This window comes from Herpailurus yagouaroundi, unplaced genomic scaffold (assembly GCF_014898765.1).
Source record: "Herpailurus yagouaroundi ecotype Mexico unplaced genomic scaffold, PumYag 428, whole genome shotgun sequence".
In the NCBI taxonomy this organism is placed as follows: domain Eukaryota; kingdom Metazoa; phylum Chordata; class Mammalia; order Carnivora; family Felidae; genus Herpailurus; species Herpailurus yagouaroundi.
Genome location: NW_024412645.1, coordinates 4,073,453 through 4,094,103, shown reverse-complemented (window position 1 = coordinate 4,094,103; position 20,651 = coordinate 4,073,453).

The window sequence follows — 20,651 nt, the reverse complement described above, 5'->3', positions numbered from 1 at the left end:
CAAAGTCAAGGTGAGGAGCAGGGGGGAGTGGAGCCGGGTAGAGATGGGTCTCCCACCCAGCCCAGCCTGACGCCAGGGCCCACACGGCATCCATCACCCCCACGGACGTGCCGGGAACACGTCTGTTAGAGAAGAGGGGCCTCAGAGGGGCGCCCGGGTGGCTCGGGGGGTTAGGCGCCCGACTCCTGATTTCGGCCCAGGTCATGATCTCACAGTTCGTGGGTGCAAGCCGCGCCTGGGTTCCGCAGCTGGCAGCGGGGAGTCTGCTTGAGATTCTCTGTTTCCCCTTTCTCTGCCCCTCCCCTGCCCACTGCCTATCACTCTGTCTCCAGATAAGTAAATAAACAAACATTAAAAAGAAGGAGGAGAAGGGGAGGGGGAGGGGGGAGGGGGAGGGGGAGGGGGAGGGGAGCCTTACAGACAGTCTCACTCCTAGGACAAGAATTCCAGCCCCAGCCTCTGCTTGCATACTTCCAGTGATGGAGAGATCACTGCCCAGCCAGGCAGCCCCGTTGGATGGAACAGCTCTGGCTGTGAGAACCAGCTTCGTTCTGCCGAGGGAGGCCCGACGCCCTGCACTGCCTTCTGGGGCCCTGTGGACACAGACAGGGACATGCGTCCCCCCCCCACGGCCTACGGCCTCTTCTGGGCCCACGGTGACGCTTAACGAAAGGACTGGACACCGTAAATGGAATCAGAAGCAGGGTGGAGTCCAGCCAGGGAAAACACCTGCCATCATACAGGGGAGGGGGTTACAGACGACATGTGGCCGAGCGTTTGAAGAGTAGAAGTTCCGAGCCTGCATCACGACGTCCCTGAAATTTTAGCCAAGTCAGGCCTATTTGTTTGCAAGCTTTTCTGAGGGCCCAGTCTACGAACCCTGACCCCCACCCCACCCCATGCCAAAATGAGAACAACTCCCAAAATAAAAACGTAGGTTTTACAGTCACCAAGACTTGAGTTGAAGCCCTTTTCCACACGTCACAGACTTGCTGTGTGACCTCGGGCAAGTGGTTGCCTCTCTCTGAGCCCCAGAGTCAAACCACCAAGGATGTATTTGTGGCTCCCAGCAGTTTTTCCAAACTTCGCTGGTTGATGCGCCTCCGGCATGATCTCTGTGCTGATCTACTTAGGATATGCCTCTAAACTGACCTCCGTCTTCTACTTGAAGTGATTTTTATGTTATTTTTAAAAGAATTGTATTTATTTAAATAAAGAGAGAGCATGGGAGGGGCAGAGAGAGAGAATCCCAAGCAGGCTCCACTCTGTCAGCGCAGAGTCCGATGCGGGGCTCGAACTCACGAACCCTGACCTGAGCTGAAATCAAGAGCCGGATGTTTCACCAACTGAGCCACCCAGGTGCCCCTAAAATTATTTTTCAAAGAAACTTTCTCTCCCCGCCTTCAATGGGAAACCAGCATTAGATGCCATCGATAAAAAGGAACCATCAAAAGGAAGAAAAACTTAGAGACAAACATACTTCTCCACCTCACTTTACAAAAGGAGATAAACCAGGAAAGGAGTTAACAACACATTAGCACCCAACTGAGACTTTCTTGCTGGTGTTACCAGGAGGTTGAAGGGTAAACTAGGAAGGAGCGACTTTCTCAGTGCCCGAGGACATGAACTGTTAAAAAACACCCTTTGTGCCACCAGGGCATCCCTCCCAGCCCTAGGCAGGTGGTCCAGCCCTCGGGGAAGTCCTGACCTACAGCGACCAAGGCAGGGAGGGAAAGATCTATAGAGTTCCAACAATGGCTTTTGGCCCACATCCCCCCACTGACCAGCCAGGGCGGGAAGTCCCAAAACTGCAGAAACCAAGAATGGGACGCCTCTAAACTTGGGGACATTGGGAATGTGTCACCTTACAGACCACCATAGGCCTCCCAGACCCTGAACGCCAGCTGCAGCCCAGACCTCGGAGAACGTGGGGGTCAGCAAAAGGCTTGGGGCAGGGGCAGGAGCTCCGGCCCCAGGGGGGCTGCCCCGCTCTTTGTGGCAAACCCTTCCCTCCACACACACACACACACACACACACACACACACTGGGAACCTCGGTTTTGTCCAGCTCCTTTGTTCTCAGGTTATGTGTCCCTGAGTTAGCAGCCTTACTTCTTTGAGCCTGGGCTTCCTCCCTGTGCCTCAGTTGCCCCTCTGTACAGAACCAACTTATCCATCAGGCACGGCAGTCACAGAACCTACGGCCCACGATAGCATTTGGAGCTTTGAAAATGTTTTCGTGTCTTTAAATTTTTTTTTAATGTTTTTTGTTTGTTTGTTTTTGAGAGGGAGACAGAGCGCAAACAGGGGAGGGGCAGAGAGAGAAGGAGACACAGAATCCGAAGCAGGCTCCAGGCTCTGAGCTGTCATCACAGGAGCCCGACGCGGGGCTCGAACTCACGAACTGTGAGATCATGATCTGAGCTGAAGTCGGACGCTTATCCAACTGAGCCACCCAGGCGCCCCTGGTTTCTTCTAAAATCAGGAGAAAAAAAGAATTTTTGAACGCAACAGTTTTCTATGTATAAAATTAATATTTTCATCATTATACCAACATAGTCATAAAATATAATTTTTAGTATTTTTTTAATGGAGAAAGGGGCTCGTGAAAACCAAAACGTGACCCCCTAGAAAACGGGGATGAGAAACGTGCCTGCGTGGAAAACTTTTGGCCTGGGATCCGGCACCTACTATATGCTCAACAAATGCTTTTATTGTGGTTCTTGGAGTCTGGCACTGGTTTAGAAGTCAGGACATGGAAACCGTTCTGGGCCGTATTGTGTGATCTGTCTGATCTGTGTGATCTTTGGAAGCTGTCCCCTGGCTGGCCTCAGTTTCCCCAGCTGTCCAGGTGAGAGTCCCAGGGCCGGGGATCCTCTTCTGGCTCTTTCTCTGCCTTTCTGCTCGGAGAAGGAAGAAGCCACACACATACCCCCACACACCCCCACACCCCCACACCCTCAGGGGAGGCAGACCAGCTTGGAACTGGAAGTCTCACTCTTCAAAATTATATTGTCTCCCACTCAGGTAAATATTACCAGTTCAGACAATAATTGTGGCGCCTCTCTCTCTCTCTTGTTTTTGTTTGTTTGTTTGTTTGTTTGTTTATTTTTTTAATTCCAGGATGTTTGATTTGGCCCAGACCCAGCTCCCAGTGTTTTCACTTGGCCATCTCTGATTCTTGCTCCCGGCACCAGATTTCCCTATGGGGACTGGTTAGAACCTCTTCCAGGGGGTTGATGAGCACAGTCTGGGCCAGGGAAGTTCCTGATGGAGCCGGAGTTTGCAGAGTATAATCGCAGCTACCACTTCCTGAGCGCCTACTCTGTGCCTCATGCTGTTCCAGGCGCTGGGACTCTGCAGAAGAGACAAGAAGCATCTCTGGGAGGCAGTGCAGAGGGTAAGGCAGGCATGGAATATGTAAGTGCATGGGTGGCATGGAAGGGTAATGGGAAGGCAACTGGGAGAAGCAGAGGACAGGACAGGGCAGACGTCCCAGCAAAGGTCCCTCCTAAAAATAAGGGATGTCCAAGCTGAGGCCTGACAAATGGAGGAGAGGGGAGGGAAGGGAGTCTTGGGCAGGTGGAATGGAATGTGCAAAGATGAAGGTTGCTTTCCAACCCAGTGAGGGACATTAGCCTCATTTTTCAGGTGAGGAAACTGAGGCTCAGAGAAGTCGCATACCCGGTAAATGGCAGAAACACCGCTTGAACACGGGCCTGGATGATTCTAAATTCCGTCCGTAACAACTAGACTATGCTCTTCCCTGCCCCCAACCTCCTGCCCTGGCCTCGCCGGAGGAAAAGATCAGAACCGGACCACCTACTATGTCCAGAGAGGTTGTCTCCTGTGTAAAAGTAACTGCCAGTGCCTCAGATTCCACCATGAGACTCCATGACTTATAAAATGTGACCCCCCTGCCTCAGTGGGGCCCAGGAGCCCAGTGCTCTTCTCAGAGGGAACCCAAATGGGGAAACTGAGGCTCAGACAGCTGAAGCGCTTTGCTCAAAGTCACCCAGTGCCGGGGACAGAGACGTGGAGCTCCCGGTGCTAAGCCTCCCAGCCCCAGCCCTGTCTGTGGGCGGGACACCCCTCCCCAGACCCTTGGCTCCGGTGCCCCAGCCCCCTCCCGCCACTTCCCCAGGACAATGGGGTCTTTCACAACCAGACAAAGGGAAAAAGTTTAAAAGGCGAGAATTATGTTTCCACCCTGGCGAAGGGGGTGGGGCGGAGAGCCGGAGGAGAGGGGGGCTGGGAGGAGCCACCGCTGTAGAAACGGACGGTGCGTATTTATTCATGTCTGACACGACACAATTTGATTTTCCACATAAAAGATCAAATAATATTTCAGTTACAGTTAATTACACACCCCAAAAGCACATCAAAGGATGGTCCGAATCCTCCCGGCCCTTGCTTCTCCGCATGCGCCCGGATTTCACGCCCCCTTTCCCGGCTAGCGAGGCGCAGGAGCTCAGCCTTTCACCCCCACAAGGGCCTTTGAGGCTGGGCCCCAGGAGGCCAAGGTGCCTCCTGGCCCTCAGACCCCACCCCTGGGCTCCCAGGACGGTTTCGTTGCCAATTGATGCCAGGTCTCCCCACCAAAATAGTAGCCCTGGTGGCAGTGTCTCACTAAGGTCCAGTATCCCGTGGAGGAGAAACACCCCCTACCTCCACCACCACTGCCCCCACAGGCGGGAAAGGTTGAAAGGTGCGCCCCCTCATCTCCATTTGTTAGATGGGGAAACTGAGGCCCAGAAAGGTGAAGTGACTTGCCCGAGCTGACTGAGACGCTGCAGCCCAAATAACTTTAGATATGCAGAAGCAAAGCCCAAGCAGAGGGGCACCGGGGAGGTGTGACCGTGGAGGCTCAGCACCCACCTGGGGGCCTCGGCTGACCCTGCAGTGCTTCTCGAACAGTCATTTGTGCACAAGTGACAGACCCAGTGGTTGGAGAAAATTCTGGAAAGGCTGAGTCTGAGAATCACAGAATCTTAGGAACAGAATACTCGTGTAATAAGCTCAGATTAGCAGAGGCTGATGGGATCTTCAAATCACCAAGTTAGAAGACTCAAGAGCGAGGGGCGCCTGGAGGGCTCAGTCGGTTGAGCGTCCGACTTCGGCTCAGGTCATGATCTCACGGTCCATGGGTTCGAACCCCGCGTCGGGCTCTGTGCCGATGGCTCAGAGCCTGGAGCCCGCTTCGGATCCTGTGTCTCCCTCTCTCTCTGCCCCTCCCCTGCTTGTACTCTGTCTGCCCCTCTCGAAAATCAATAAACATTTAGAAACTTTTTTTAAAAAGAAAAGAAAAAACTCAAGAGCAGGAAGAGAGATTCCCAACCGATGTCCTTTCCAGGGCAATCATGAGGCCCAGAAAGGGTGTGTGCTCTGCCCAAGATCACCCAGCAGGTAGGGGCGGGGTCCTGGCCCCCTGGGGGCAGTCTGAGGTGGTGGACGGCCTGTCCCTGCCTCTCAAATCTGGACACAGCCGCCAGCTGGACACCCCTGCACAGGCACTGTGTGCGGAGGGGTGGGGGGAAGCGGTTAGGCTGGCTTAGACTCGGAGCTTCTCAGAGGCACGGTCACCACACACCCACACCCTTTGTGTCCCTTTGTGTCCCTGCGCTCCGTGCCAGAAATCTCTCATGAGAGCCACCTGCCTTCAGGAAGGGCCTTTGAAGGACGCAGAAAGGGTCTGGCGCCAGCCGCCCCCCATGGTTGGAGCCCGGAGGGCAGCGCCCTGGGCGAGCAGGGTGCAGAGATGAGGGCTGGGAGCCCCAGGAAAAGGGGGACCTGGCTCTGCCCACATGGAAGCATTGCCAGAGGTGGGGAACCCCCCAGGGCAGCTCCTTCTCCCCGCCACCCCCAGATCCTGAAAGAACCCAGGGCCCGGAGCTGGAATCTCCATGTGACTGAGAGGCCGGCCTGGACCGTGAGGTCACACAGGCAGCCCCTCCTCCCTGTCGGAACCTCTGCTTTCCCCCTGCTGCAGGCTCGGGTCCGCGGGAAGCCCGGGGAAAGCAGCCTCGCTGCCGAAGGTTCTCGGCTGTGGGCACCGAGGGGGGAGGAGGCTGCCGGAGGGCGGGCAGGGGCCGGGCAGGGGGCAGGGGGGCAGGGTGAGGGCAGGAACTATTCTGGGCCTTTCTCCGGCACCCCTGCGCCCCGAAGCGCAGACAGCAAACGACCATCCTGTTTGCCGGGCAAAGATGTTTCCTGTGCAGGTCTGCGCCCCAGCCACCTTGGGACAGAGCCCCGCACGCCCCAGCGGGCTTCCCCTGAGCCCTTCAGCTGCCCCATCCCACCAGCCTCGGGTCCCGGTTGCCCACACGAGAGTCAAAACACCGGATGCCACGAGCCGAAGACATCAATAAATTAGATCAACCATGGGGCTTGGCGCATAGTAGGTTCATGACTGAAATGTGTGGTTTTCTACAAAGATGCTCCTCGCAGTTTCCGGCACACGAGAGGGAGCTTGAGAGCAATGGCAGGCGACGGGCGGCCCCCCCCCCCCCGGTCTGCCACGCTCCCCTCCCCTGCACTCAGCGCTGTTCTGCACACAGTGGGTGCCTTAGGGGCATGTGCAGACCTTCCCCCTTGACATCATCGGTCTGTTTCCTTGAGGGCAGAGCTCTTTCATTTATCTCTGTGCTTTGCATATCGTCTGTGTTTCACAAATATTTATTGGATGGGTGGATGGACGGATGGATGGACAGACTGAGGGACAGATGGACAGACGGATGGGTGGGTAGGGGAATGAATAGAGAGACTGTTGGAAAGAAGTAGCGGATGGCTAACTGGATGAGTGGATGAATGAAAAAGGAGAAACCAAGAGTGAAAACACCACCCTTGTTACAGGACTCAAGCATCCTAGCTTCAAGCCAACTTAATCTGCTGTGCAACCTTGGCCAGTAGAGTCACCCTCTCTGAGCCTGTTTCCTCATTTGTCAAATGTGCACGATGGCTCTGCCCCGACAGCTCCTTGGGAGGCCTAGAAGATTCCTTTTGGGGCTGGTGGGAATTACTCCCTAGCCCTGGACCGGTGCCGGGCCGCCCTGAGTCTCTGAGGGAGGCAGGCCTCACGGATGAGCCCTGGGGTGAGGCAGCCTGGCAGGTGATGGAGGCACAGAGGGCTCTAAGCCCGCACCCTGGTGGGCTCTAAGCCCGCGTGGCTGCCCTCATGGGCAGCAGCTCTTGCTCTAGTAAAATTGTATGGCCTCTGAGAGCAGGCAGAGGGCTGCTAGCGGTAACTTGCTAGAACTTTACGGCCAGCCTCCTCCCTCCTGGCCCGCCCTTCCTGAGCTCAATTCTCACCAAAACTGAGGCCCCTACGCTTGGCCACCGAGGCCTGAGACCCTCTGGCGGGGCAGGGGAGAAGTCAGAGCAACTCTAACTTTGTGGTGAAAGGCAGGGTGGGGCAAGCTGGAAGATCTGGATCTGAGAAGCATTTGCTCGGCAAGACTGTGCGAGAGACTGAGTCACCCTGCGTCGGGTTCCAAAATTCCCTGTCACCTAAGGTCCCTTGGGGGAAAACAAGAATGTGGCCACAGCAGGTGCAATTGCCTCCTTTTGTCCCTGAGTGTGCCTGTTCGCTCCCACCACAGGGCCTTTGCACATGCTGCTTCCTGAGCCAGGTGCACCTTCTCAAACCGATCTGCATAGTGAACCAGGATGCACGGGTGGCTCTGACGCATGTAGACACGTGTGTGCAAGACGCGTATGTGAGTGTGTTTGTGACTCACCTGGCACACGTGTGGGCGTGTGAAGAGCATGGGCACGAGTAGGAAAATCCGGGGCCTCTGGTGGAGGGACACGCACGTGGTGCGAGTGCGCGGTGTGGCCACAGATGCCTGGGAAAGGGGGCAGCACTGCCATTGGCGGCCGCTGCCTGGCCTGTCATCACGCGTGAGCCCACGAACCCAGTGTGGGCGTACTGATATTATCTCCATTTCATAGAGGGAGAAACCGAGCCTCCCAGGAACTCGCTGGAGAGGGGTTGCACCCATCTAGGAGGTGGAGCGGGAGGAGGGGGTGGCAAGGGAAGAGTCTCGCGTGGGCGTGGAGGGGCTGGGCTTGGGGTGAGCCCCCCGTGGACCAGGGTGACTGTGGGGAGGGACGGGGGGGGGGCCTGGGGACAGGGAGAGCGACAGGAGCCAGAGACTGGCAGAGCAGAGCCGGCTGCACCCCTGACCCGGACCGGGGACTCCGGGTTGCCGGTCCGGCTACCGGGTTGACTCCCGAGGGCTGTGCTCAGGCTGTGAGGCACCAGCCGGCGGGATCACCCCGGTCAGGCTGATTTACGGGCGCCCGCTGCAGGGGCCGTGAGCTGTGGCCACATCTATTATTGACGAAGTTCCCAAGCCCCGCTCAAGCCGCCCGGCAGTGAGGGCTCCAAAAGGGCCTGGACGCCCAGCCCGTGTCACTGGCTCCTCCCTCCGTCCCCAGTGGAGGGACGAAGGGGAGAGAGTGCACAGGGACCTCGGGGCTGAAGTTCCATCTCTGTCCCAGCCCCGGGGGGGGGGGGGGGGGCTGCCGGGCTCTAGCGAGGACCCCCAGCAACGCGCTGTGTGACTTCAGGCCAGCTGCTTAACCTCTCTGACCCTTGGGCATGCATCTCCTAGACTGCAGCAGGGGACTGGCCCAGTGACTCCCCTGCCTACCTCGGGCTGGCAGTGAGGTGGCATGAGCTTCCAGACCGGCCCGTCCAGGGGACCTGGGTACCAGTCCCTACTCCGGCCCTTCCCGGCAGAAAAGCAATGATGGGAGACGGGGTGGGGGGAGGAGGGACTTTAGTTGGGATTGAAGGGTCAACCTGGAGACTGCTGGAGTAGAGACCGGAAACATCAGGCCAGGAGCGGTGGGTAGAATGTTCCAAGCAGAGAACAGCCAGAACAAAGTGGTAGGAAGGAGGTGGGCAGCTTGTGAAGACCAGTAAAGACGAGGTGCACACACACACACACACACACACACACACATGCCCGGAGTGGAGCCAGCCAGGAGAAGGGAGTCGCAAAAGAGGGGCAGAATTTGAACTCAGGACTGGGGCATGGAGAGAGGTTCCAGAGCTGCCTGTCCGGGGTCCTCGCCCCGCCCCCGGCCAGGAGGATTCAGCAGGCGTCCCCACCTCCTCCTGGCTCCCAGCCCAGTTTGGCTCCTGTGAACTTTATCTGCCCCTTCTCATGTCCCCCCACCTCTGGCAGGTTCCAGAGTCAGAAGGGAGACGCTCCCGGGAGGCACGGCCAGGACTCTGAACCTGGCCTGATTCTGTACATGAGGACACTAAGGCTCAGACAGGGCAGGCAACCTGCCCAAGACCACACAGCAGAAGCCACCCCATGAGCACTTGCTCTGCGGCAGGTGCAGGGAAGGGAGGACCCCCCCCCCACACACACACACACACATTCCACGTTCTCCTGAGCATCTCGCCCTCCCGCCACCCATGGGGTGGGGGAGGCCTTGCTTCTGTGCCTCAGAAAGGAACTGGGCTCAGAGGAGAGACTTAGACTCAGGAGTGGTTTGAGCGGAAAGAGGGAGCTGAATTTCAGTTCGTGTTTTCTTTCTTTTTTAAGTTTATTAATTTCGAGAGAGACAGAGAGAGAGAGAGAGAGAGAGAGAGAGAGAGAGAGAGAATCCCAAGCAGGATCCACCCCGCCAGCACAGAACCCTGTGTGGGGCTTGAACTCATGAACTATGAGATCATGACCTGAGCCGAAACCAAGAGCCAGGCGCCCCTGTCTGTAGTTCTTTTTTTTAATGTTTTTATTTATTTTTTAAGAAGAGAGAGAGACAGAGAGAGAGCATGAACGGGGGAGGGTCAGAGAGAGGGAGACACAGAATCTGAAACAGGCTCCAGGCTCCGAGCGGTCAGCCCAGAGCCCAACGCGGGGCTCGAACTCACGGACCGTGAGATCGTGACCTGAGCCGAAGTCGGCCGCTCCACCGACCGAGCCCCCCAGGCGCCCCGTGTAGTTCTTTTCAATTGTCTTGGGACCTTCCTCTTCCTCCTCTTTTACTCAGTTCGTACAATATGTATCTTGTTCATTGTGGCTTCTTTCCCCTTTGGGTCCTCGCCTCACTCCCTTCCAGAAAGCAAAAAAAAAAGAAGAAGAAAGGAAAAAGAAAACAAACAGGTTACTTGTGTAGCTGTGGGTTGTGTCCTTTTACATCTGCTCTCCGAGTCTCTCCTTTGGGGCAAAACAGGATTTGAAGTGAAATGAGGGTGACACTGAGAAACAGAGACGGCGAGAGAGAGAGAGAGAGACAGAGAAACAGAGAGAAGCAGAGACAGAGACGAGAGAGACAGAGAGACTGGCAGAGACCACGGAGAGAGAAGAGACACAAATGAAGGAACAGCGCCGGAGTGGGACCCTGGCCGGGCTGAGGGCACAGATTGTCATCTCTGCAAGCAGAGAAGGCAGGGTTCTGAAGGCCCAAGCTGCCACTGGTGAGCGGGACCCGGTGGAATCCGTAACTGTAGGGGACACCCCTGGACTTTGTCGTAAAGTCTCCCGCCTTCTCTCCCCCTAGAGCACAGTCGCTCGATGAGACAGGATCAGAGCAGCGACTTCCCCATCCGATGTTCCGTCTGTGGAGAATAACGTCTCCAGACCTTGGCAGTCAGGGGGCTCTCGACGCCGTGGGTGGGCAGGGGGTTCCCAAACAAGCGTCCCCAAGCACCTGGGTGCCGAGGAGCTACTGTCCTGCCGGTCAGGCTGGGCTGCTTTCTCCAGGAAAAGACGGGGAGCAACGGAGCAGTGACAGAACCAGCTGCTGAGCGACAAGAGGCTTCGAGGTCGGGGGCAGGGCGCCCAGAGATGTTGTGTGACCCTCGACGAGTCGCCTGGTCTCTCTCGTCCTCCCCGCTGCTCCCAAAGCCTTCTGTGAGCCAGGGGGGGGCTTTTCAGACCAAAGGGGTGTTATTATTTCTGTGTGTGGTCTTGTGGTTGTGCGAAAAGAAGGCTAAGAGACGGTTCAGGTTACAGGTTCGGAGCCACGCAGACCTGGGTTCGAATCCTGATTCTGCCGCTTCCTAGCTGAGTGACCTCGGGCAGGTGCCTTCCTTCTCGGAGTCTCGGTTTCTGCATCTGTAAAACGGGTGTCAGCAGCCCCTGCCTCGTGAGCCGTTTGGAGTCAGTATACAGTAGGCACTCAGTCATACTGCCGAGCTCCTTCCTCTCTGTCCTGAAGAGCAGGCCTTCTGCCAAGGCCAGCCGCCCCAGGGGTCCCGGCTCCCTCCTGAAAACACCTGTGCGGACCGACCCCTCCCTTCCAGCCTCATGGAATGAAAATTATGTAGAGGCCCATGCTTCTCCCTTGCCAACAAGGACCGAAAACTAAAAATTCCAAACTGTCCCAGGAGGCGGTTGCAGACTCGGGAAAGACTGCAGGGAAGACCCCGTCCCCTGAGCCCAGGGGGCTCGTCCTCTCGGATCCCAGGGCATCCTCATAGCTGCTCGAGAGCCTTCTGGACACAGAACCGCACCCCCCCACACACACACACACACATCGGAGTGTAACACAAAGGCACTTAGGAGCGGCCGGGCGTGAGGAGGAGACCGGGAAAGTGCTTACCTCTTTCTGGAGGATCTGAACGTTCTGGGCAGGAAAGCAGGTGCCACAGACCGTGAGACCGCGAGACCGTGAGACCCGGGGGCGATGCACAGACCGTGAGACCAGTGCCATTGAACATCCGGGCGACGCAAGGCCACCTGATCCTCTTTGGCTCTCCTGATTACGGAGAAGGCCTCATCCGGGCTCTCCTGTGTCTCCCACATCTCCCAGGGAGGGCGCTGGGCCGGAGGGACCCCCGCATTTCTAATTCAGTAGTCACTTTTCCTTTACCGCAAGTTTGCAGTTCGAAGCAATGGTAGAAAGCTTCCCGAGGGAACCCAAAGCGAATCTGTTTAAACACAGGTTGAGGGGCGCCCGGGTGGCTCAGTCGGTTGAGCATCTGACTTCGGCTCAGGTCATCATCTCGCGGTCCGTGAGTTCGAGCCCCGCGTCGGGCTCTGTGCTGACCGCTCGGAGCCTGGAGCCTGCTTCGGATTCTGCGTCTCCCTCCCTGCCCCTTCCCTACTCACGTTCTGTCTCTGTCTCTCAGAAACAAACAAAATGTTCTTAAAATTTTTGAGAATAAAAAAACAAACAGCCCCAGGTTAAGTTAGAAACAGTGCAGTGGGGTGTGGGTGAGGTCAGCACTGGGAAGGAGGGATGGCCGTTTGGGAAGGGTGCGGCCCAGCTCTCTGGACCGGTGGCTTTCGGGCCTCCTCTTCCCCAGGAGGGCACTCCACGCGCGCCCGGTCGGCAGCCGCCTGCGCCTGGTGCCGGGTCGGGGATTTGTAATACTCTGCGCAGTCAAGCAGACACGGCCCGGCCCTCCGGAGCCCGCAGTCTATCAGGGAAACCGGTATCTGGGATCCTCATGGACTGTGAGTGGGGTGGGGGGGTGGAGATTAGAGAGGGGGCAGGGAAGGCCCCCCCACAGAGGAGGTGCTGTATTTAAGCAGGCTCTGTTGGGAGCAGAGGCAAAGGCCCTGAGGCAGGAAAAGGCTGCCTCCCTGGAAGAATTCAAGGCAGCGGCAGACGAGATAGGCGGGCTCCAGCCCACTGAGGATCTTGCGCGCCCCGGGGAGGAGCTGGGGGTCTGTTCTGGCTGCGATGGGGAGCCACTGGGTTGTTTTCGCTTCGTTTGCTTTGGTTTTTAAGTTTACTTATTTTGGGGGGCAGGGGGGAGCGTGAGCAAGGCAGAGGGAGAGGGAGAGAGAGAATCCCAAGCAGGGTCCACGCTGTCAGCACATAGCCCAACACAGGGCTCCATCTCACCAACCATGAGATCGTGACCTGAGCCAAAATCAAGAGTCAGAACCCCAACTGACTGAGCCACGCAGGTGCCCCCGTTTTGTTTTTTAATCAGGAGAGGGGATCGGTGCGGTTGGACTTGAACGAGACCCCCAGCCCCCCCCACCCCCCCCACCCCGGGCCACCCCTTGGACCGTGCACTGAAAGGGTCACAACAGAGGAGAGGAGGTCGAGAAGATCGTGGCCTCGACTGGGGTCCAGAAAAGCAGTCAGATCTGAAGGTTTCATTGGAGGAAGAAGCGACGGGGCCGGGTGATTTATTTAGGCACCTAACAGGCACTTAGGAAGGGCCTGCTGTGTGCCCGACACCAATCAGCCGCCGGGGAAACCTCACCGTTGCCGAATGACACCCACGGGGAATCCTGTCCTCGGGGGCTGACTCTCCAGGGGGTACGCACCTGGCACCGTCCGCCCAGATCCGTAAGCGCCACACACACGCGTGGGCACGAGCCCACTAATCCCCTCTCTCGGGTCCACACGCCCACACCCATACACAAGCGCACCTGCCCCAGGCGCCCGCACGCACACGCCCAGTGTCTTCACCTTTGCACACGCGCCGACCCACCGGCTTCGCTTGTAAAAATAACCTTAGCGATTACACTTCATCGAGCTGACGTCGCCAGCGAATAATTGAGATCCCCTCGCTCCCGCGACACCTGGTGATTCATGGAGAATGCGCTTCGCCCTCGCCTCAGCCCCGCTGAACACCGCGAGCACTAAGAATACTTTCTTTTATTGTAGCGAATGACATTTGAATTCATTTTCCTGCCTATTATGCGCCGAGACGGCATTGACTGAGTGGTTATTACCTGCCCACCATTATGTAACATGACAGAAATACGACACGGCTCGCCGCGGTCGAAATGCCTCCGGGCCCGCCTGGACCCCGCGCGTCTCCCGGGCAAGAGGCGAGAGCACTGCTTTGTAAGCCAGGTCCCGGCTCAGGCTTCGGGCAAATGGTCGGGTTGCCCGGGGCCTCAGCCTCCGCATCTGCTAAATGGGGGCGAGAGGGATGTATGTGATGGGTGATCTTTGAGGAAATTTCCAGCTCTCGCGCAAGTCCCTTGGGGCTTAGGGAGCTGGGTCTCCTCCGAGGCCTCCCCTCTCCGGGGAGTGAGGCTGCCTTCCCTGGGAGGCTCACAACTCGTTCATCCGCCAGTCCTGCTCCAGGGATTGGGAAGACGTTGGCAAGCAGGGCGAAGTTCCTGCCTGACGGAGCTTCCATTAGAGTGACTGTTTCAGCAACAAATAGTTGTGAGTGAATGAACACATGCGTGGATGGATAGATAGATGGGCGAATGAATGAGTCTGGACTGGACATGGAGGCTGGGGAGGGGTTGGTAGAGAATGGACATCAAGCCCTGGGGGTGGGCGGCAGATGCAAAGGCCCTGGGGCAGGAAAAGCCTGCCCCCTTGGAAAAACTAAAGTGGGGAGCGGGCAATGAGGCGGGTAAGATTAGGAAGAGCAAGAAAGGGCATCTGTGCTGAGCCCTGAGAGCTGCTCACAGAGGAATCTGAAGAGGAGTGACCGGAGAAATGGAGCCCCAGGGCGAAGAAGTCTCGGGTCGGGGAGGGAAGGGATGGTGGAGACATCAGCAGTGTGGAGCCTTGGAGACAGCAGGGGAGGAGGGCCCTGGCTTGTCCGTGGCACCAGGGCTCCATCCTGGCTGTGTTTCTGGGAGGCACAGGGCCCGCTGCTTGTCGAGCTCTCCCCCGCACCCATGAATATTGGTCGAATGAATCCAGCAGTGGCTTCCCCACCGTAACTGCTCTGTCGTGGCCTCAGAGCCACCACTCCCTGGGCCCGGCATAGAGCAAAGACACCACCTTGGAATCATCATCGTTTATCACAGAGCTATTCCTTGGGCACCTACTGCGTGCACCAGCCCTGAGGGCATTTTGCGTGCCTATCACGCGCCCTTGCCAATGACAGCAGGTGGTAAGAGTGTGACAACCCCATTTGACAGATGAGAAAATATACCCAGAGGGAAAGAGAACATTTCCAAGGTCAGCTAGCTCCCAAGGGGGGAGAGGGATTGGAGCCCAAACCTCTGGCTTCAGAGCCCGGAATCACCACCACTAACACACTATGCGGGAGGACGCAGGAGGCACTTTGTTTGTTTGTTTTTATTAATGTTTATTTATTTTTGAGAGAGAGAGAGAGAGCACGAGCAGGGGAGGGGCAGAGAGAGAGGGAGACACAGAATTCGAAGCAGGCTCCAGGCTCTGAGCTGTCAGCACAGAGCCCAGTGCGGGGCTCGAACCCACGAACTGCGAGATCATGACCCGAGCTGAAGCCAGACGCTCAACCGACTGAGCCACCCAGGCGCCCCTCAGGAGGCACTTTGTAAAGTAAAAATCCCTCTGCCTACAGGGGTTCCTTACCACTTGGGCCCCTGGGCTACCAACTGGGGTCTGTATTTGGCTTTTCCAGGCCAGACCTCTATCCTCTTGGGTGCCCCCCACCCTCCCTCTCTAGACGCCAGCAGAATGGGGCTGCCACTGCTCCTGCCCTCTCTCCCACCCAGCAGCCACGCCTGGGAACCCCGCTGCCCGCCACCCCGCTGAGCCGGGTCCCCATTCCGCATGTTCAGTGGGGCCCACAAGTCCCCTACACAACGGCTGTCGATTATAGCACTGACACGTTAACCACCGAGTCCAGATGGCCTCCACACTCCATTTAACGATGACCACGTTATTTGACCCGATTCTTTTTTTTTTATGTTTATTTATTTATTTTGAGAGAGAGAGCGCGCGCAAGCAGGGGAGGGGCAGAGTGAAGAAGGAGAGACAGCAGCCCAAGCAGGATCCGCACCGTCGCCACAGAGCCTGACTCGGGGCTCGAACTTCCCAGCCGTGAGATCATGACCCGAGCCGAGATCAAGAGCCAGACGTTTAACCGACTGCGCCACCCAGGTGCCCCTGTTTGGCCTGCTTCTTAAGGCGCTGCCTTTGGCCCCCTGTGCCCCTCAGCATCGAGGCTGCTGGAAAGCCCCGCCTGATCACACACTGTGTCACCAGCCCTCGCCCCAGCCCCGTGTTCCCTAAGAACAGCCCTCCATCACTCATCCAAGCCAGTAAGCCTGCCCCTGGCCGTTGTCCTTTGGTGTAAACATATCTTCCGATGCTTAACCTGCAAGTCTTCAGGGAGACAGGGTCCCACACGATGGGATTGGGGAGACGGGTCGATGGGGTCTCTGAGGACGCCCCCGTCTTGCCTTGGCCACCGCCCCGCACGCATGGTGTCCCAGCCTTGTTGAACTGAATCCCCTTCCACCCGGGAAGAAGCAGTGACCTGCAACCTCGCCAAGGCTTTGCCCACACTCTTCCCTCTGCCTGGAACACCCTTCCTTCCCTCCGTGCCTCTTCACCTGGCCCACCCTCCCCCTTCTCCCCAGCACCCCTCCGTCAGGCGGCTGCTGCGTAATCCTGACCTCTCTTTCCCCAATTCCTCCATGAACTTCACGGGGGCAGCAAGTTTGTCCTGCTCAATGTCACTTCATAATACGGATCGTAAAAACAACGGATTATCGTAGCTACGATGCACCGAGCACCTATTAGGTGCCTGGCATAGCGCTTAAGCCATTTACCATTACTCCTGTCTCAGGAATGAGGTTACCGGGACCCCCAGGTGGCCCAGTCCGTTAAGCGCCTGACTCTCGATTTCAGCTCAGGTCATGATCGCCCGGTTCACGAGCTCGAGCCCTGCATCAGGCTCTGCGCTGACAGCCTGCAGCCTGCTGGGGATTCTCTCTTTCCCTCTGTCTCTGCCCCTCCCCTGCTTACTGTCTATCTCTCTCAAAATAAATCAACATTAAAAAAATTTTTTTAATAAAAAATAAGAAGAAATGAGGTTACCAAAGAGCCGAGAGGAAAAGCCACTCACCGCCCATCCGATGTGGGCTGGGCTCCCAAACCCTTCACTGTCACCAGGAAACAGAAGCTGCTTCCTGCTTCCAGCCCCAGTGGGGAGGGGGAGGCCCCTGGCAAGGCGGGGTCATCCCAAGGTCTACAGCCCCTTCCCCAGTCCCCACCTGGGCCACAGACACGAGGTTAGGGTCCAGTGGCTGTTCCACCCCCCTCCACCCCCTAAGAGCCCCGTGTTCTTACCATTACACCCCAGAGAAGGAATTTACTGTCTGGATCCTGAAACATCAAGGAAGATGTTCCTACCAGTCATATCAACAGCATGGCCCCAGAGACCCGCTTCCCGCTTCCACAGAAATAAAATAAATACCCTGAGAGGGCCACTCCTTCCGGTGGGAAAGCCAGCCTTGGAGCTCTGGGGGGCATTGGGGCCGGTGTGGGGACATCTGGCCGGAGCCCATCTCCCTGGCAGCCTGGAGGGAAGATTCATGGAGCAAGATGGGGACTCCCCTCCATTCAGAGAGCGGCCTTGACCTTCCAGGCAGGGATGTTTTCTGCCTCCGGACAAAGCTGTGTGCCCTGGGCCAAGTGGAGTGCCTTCTCTGGGCCTCCCACTTTCCTCACTGTCAAATGAGGGATTTCTTTTTGGCCTCGGCTCCTCTGAGCATGGAGGCTCTATAAAAAGTGGGGAAATAGAGACCCAGGAAAGAAAGGAGGGGGTCCACGCAGCAAGGCCAGCTGGCACTCAGACCAGCGCTGAATCTCAGATGGAGCAGCTCGAGTTCCCGCTGGTGGTTTTCAGACTGTCTTCCGTGGAACCCTGGGGGTTCCATGAAGCCCCTCAAGCCACGCCCCCCCCCCCCGTGGGGTATGGGTGGGAGAAAGCAAAGCAGGGCGTTCCAGCCACCCACCCACCCCCGTCGCCCACACAGGGCAGCCCTGCCCAACTGTCTTCTCTCTGGGGTTCTCCTCGATTTTGCTGGAACCCATGGTGCCACGGCTAAGAACACAGAATAAGACCTACGGGACGGAAGAGGAGAGGAGAACATGAAACACAGTCGACTTGGCTGGTTCCCTTAATGCAGTTCCTGGTTCCTGAAGAGAAATAGGGAGCATTTGTTTTCCTGCCCCAGTGGGCATCGCCCCAAGAACACAGCCTCCCCAGCCCTGGGGAAACTTGACTGGCAAGTTTGGATGCTGCCTCCGGCCCCAACCCTGGCCGGGAGGAAGGGGACCCACCGCTGGAAAGGAAGAGTCCAAGGGGCTCCCTCTGGAATCCTGGTGGGGAGACACAGCCATCATCCCAAGCATGCTTGTTGAACCCGGGACCCTCGACAGGCCTGGGATTCCAGGAACTGTCTGTGGGGGCAGGGGAGCTCCAGGAACTGCTTGTGGGGGGCGGGGGGCTCCAGAAGGAGTAGCCAGGCATCCCAGGCAGTTCCAGGCCTGTGGGGCTGACTGGGCACATCCATGGTTCGTCCTGGGACCAGCCCAGCACTCCTGAGCCCAGCCACATGCGCAGAGGTGACCTTCAGCCTTCGTCAAGTGCCCACACACAGTACAAGTCACGCCCTTACCATCCCCATGGGGCGCTCAAGCCTCAACCCAGACTGCTGAAGGATGGCACCATCTGTGACCAAGGACCCACAGGCTCCCTGGGGGTCAACACAAGGACTCATCCTGAGGCCGGGGTGAGGGGCGGCGATGCCTGGGAGATTTGCGGAGGCCCCATCCCGTTGGAAATGGGGGCTGGTTTCTGATACCCGTTCCAAATGGCCCTCAAGAATTTCCCCCAAAGGTCCCGTGAGGGAACCCACAGTCCAGTTGATGGTGAGTTGGGGGCAATTTTTTTCTTAAGTTTATTTGTATTTGTTCCGAGAGATAGAGAACAAGCAGGGGAGGGGCAGAGAGAGAGAGAGAGAGGTAGACAGAGTCCCAAGCAGGCTCCGTGCTGTCAGTGCAGAGCCCGACATAGGGCTCGAACCCCATGAACCGTGAGCTCACGACCCGAGCCGAAGTCAAGAGTCGGACGCTTAAGTGACTGAGCCACCCAGGGGCCCCAGATGCGATTTTTACCTTAGTATATTCAAGTCTCAAGACAGAAAGAAAATGTCCAGAAAAAGAAAAAAAGAAAGAGACAGTGACAGGGATTTTTCTTATCTCTTAGCAATTTTTTTATGTGTCTGGGGTAGCTGATTTACCCGCAAATGAAGAAAGCCTCCTTCATACGGGGTAGGGGCAAGGGGGTCCTTCCCCCCTGCCCTCAGCCCTCCCCTGAACCTCCCTATCTCCCCTCCCTTCTATGCCCTGAGGTCTGAAATTCCTTTCACCAACATTGTTTGCTTGTTCATAAAGCCCTCTTAGTCTTTATCGGGTTTAACCTCCCCCACCCCCCAAACGTTTTCCGTGCGTTCCGATAGGCCATCGAGGACATCAGGACATCAGCGGACTTTGGAGAATCAAAGGTCGGTAGCTGATGCCAGCTGTGAGGTCCAGGCCAACCCCATCCATTCGGATGCTGGGTGCTTTATCCAGATTGAGGTGGCCAGGGGTGGCCAGGCTCCTTGGTGCGCGCAGTCCAGGATTTCCACAGTGGAAACATGAGAAAATCCCCGCTTTGTCGTCGATTAAAATTCCAGATTTGACATCTTGGTCATGGGGCTGTGAACTGGCCGTCAGACCATAAACCCCGGGCTGAACTGCGGGGACCCGTGGCCCCCGGGGCTTGGAACCACATGTTCTCGGGAGCTGCGATCTCAGAAGTATGGAAAAATGTGTGCCTGATTCCTCATCGACGCGCCAGAGACCTCGTCAAAAGGATTGGAGGAGTGCGCCATCCCCCCCTAGCATGTGCGTTCACAGTGTCCGAAAGAATACACTAATGGAATAAATTTTAGAAACTACCGATAACCAGGGTCTCCTGGTGGCTCAGTCGGTCGAGCGTCGGCCTTCGGCTCAGGTCAGGGTCTTGCTCACGGTCCGTGAGTTCGAGCCCCGCGTCGGGCTCTGCGCTGACAGCCTGGAGCCTGCTTCGGGTTCTGTGTCTCCCTCTCTCTCGGCCCCTCCCCTGGCTCGTGCTCTGTTTCTCTCTCTCTCTCTCAAAAATAAACATTTTTAAAAGTTTTAAATAAATAAAAAATCATCATGAATTTACAAAATAAAAGGGGACTCCATTTCTCATCAGGGTTTGCTGCTGCTTGTTCTCACGTCCGGTGTGCCGGGCAACAGCCACCCTAGTCTGCTCAGCAGTATGTGTCTCACTGTAAAACGAATACAAGGATGTCTTAAAGAGGGGTCTCTTACGTGTCAGGTCCTATTCCAAGCACCTCCCTCCTATTAGCTTACGCAGCCCCCCTGACAGTCCTCGAGGTGGGAACGATTGCCAATCAGCCCCCGTTTTGCAGATGAGGAAACAGAGCCTCAGAGAGTTTATGGGACTTGCCTGAGGTCACACAGCACGCGCAAAGCGGGAATGCGACTCGAACTCAGGCAGTGCGGCACCAAAGGCCTCACGATAACTAAAACCGTTTCTCCTTCCCGGTGACGGGAGAGCAGGAGGCTTGGGGGTCACCCAGAAGTCCTCGGGTCCCCCTTCCAACCCGACACCTTACAGCTGAGTGGTCTGGGCAAGTTCCCTCAGCCTCACGTCTCTACCTGTGAATCAGGAGACTGACACCTGCCACGGACCTAGTGGGTGTTCCCGGGGTGAGGGGAAGCCCTCTGGGGCCCACAACCCCCCCCCCCCCCGCAGGCCAGGAGGGCTGTGACCAAATCCAGCAGGGAAAGGAGAGAGGCTGGCCCAGGAGAAGGGCAGGGCTGGCGCACGGCCGGCCAGTTTTCTGGCCCTGAAGTCGCTCCCAAAGAGGATGCCAGGTACAATATGAGCAAACCCACTCCTCATCGCCACGAGGACCCCACCTCGGGGACCACGC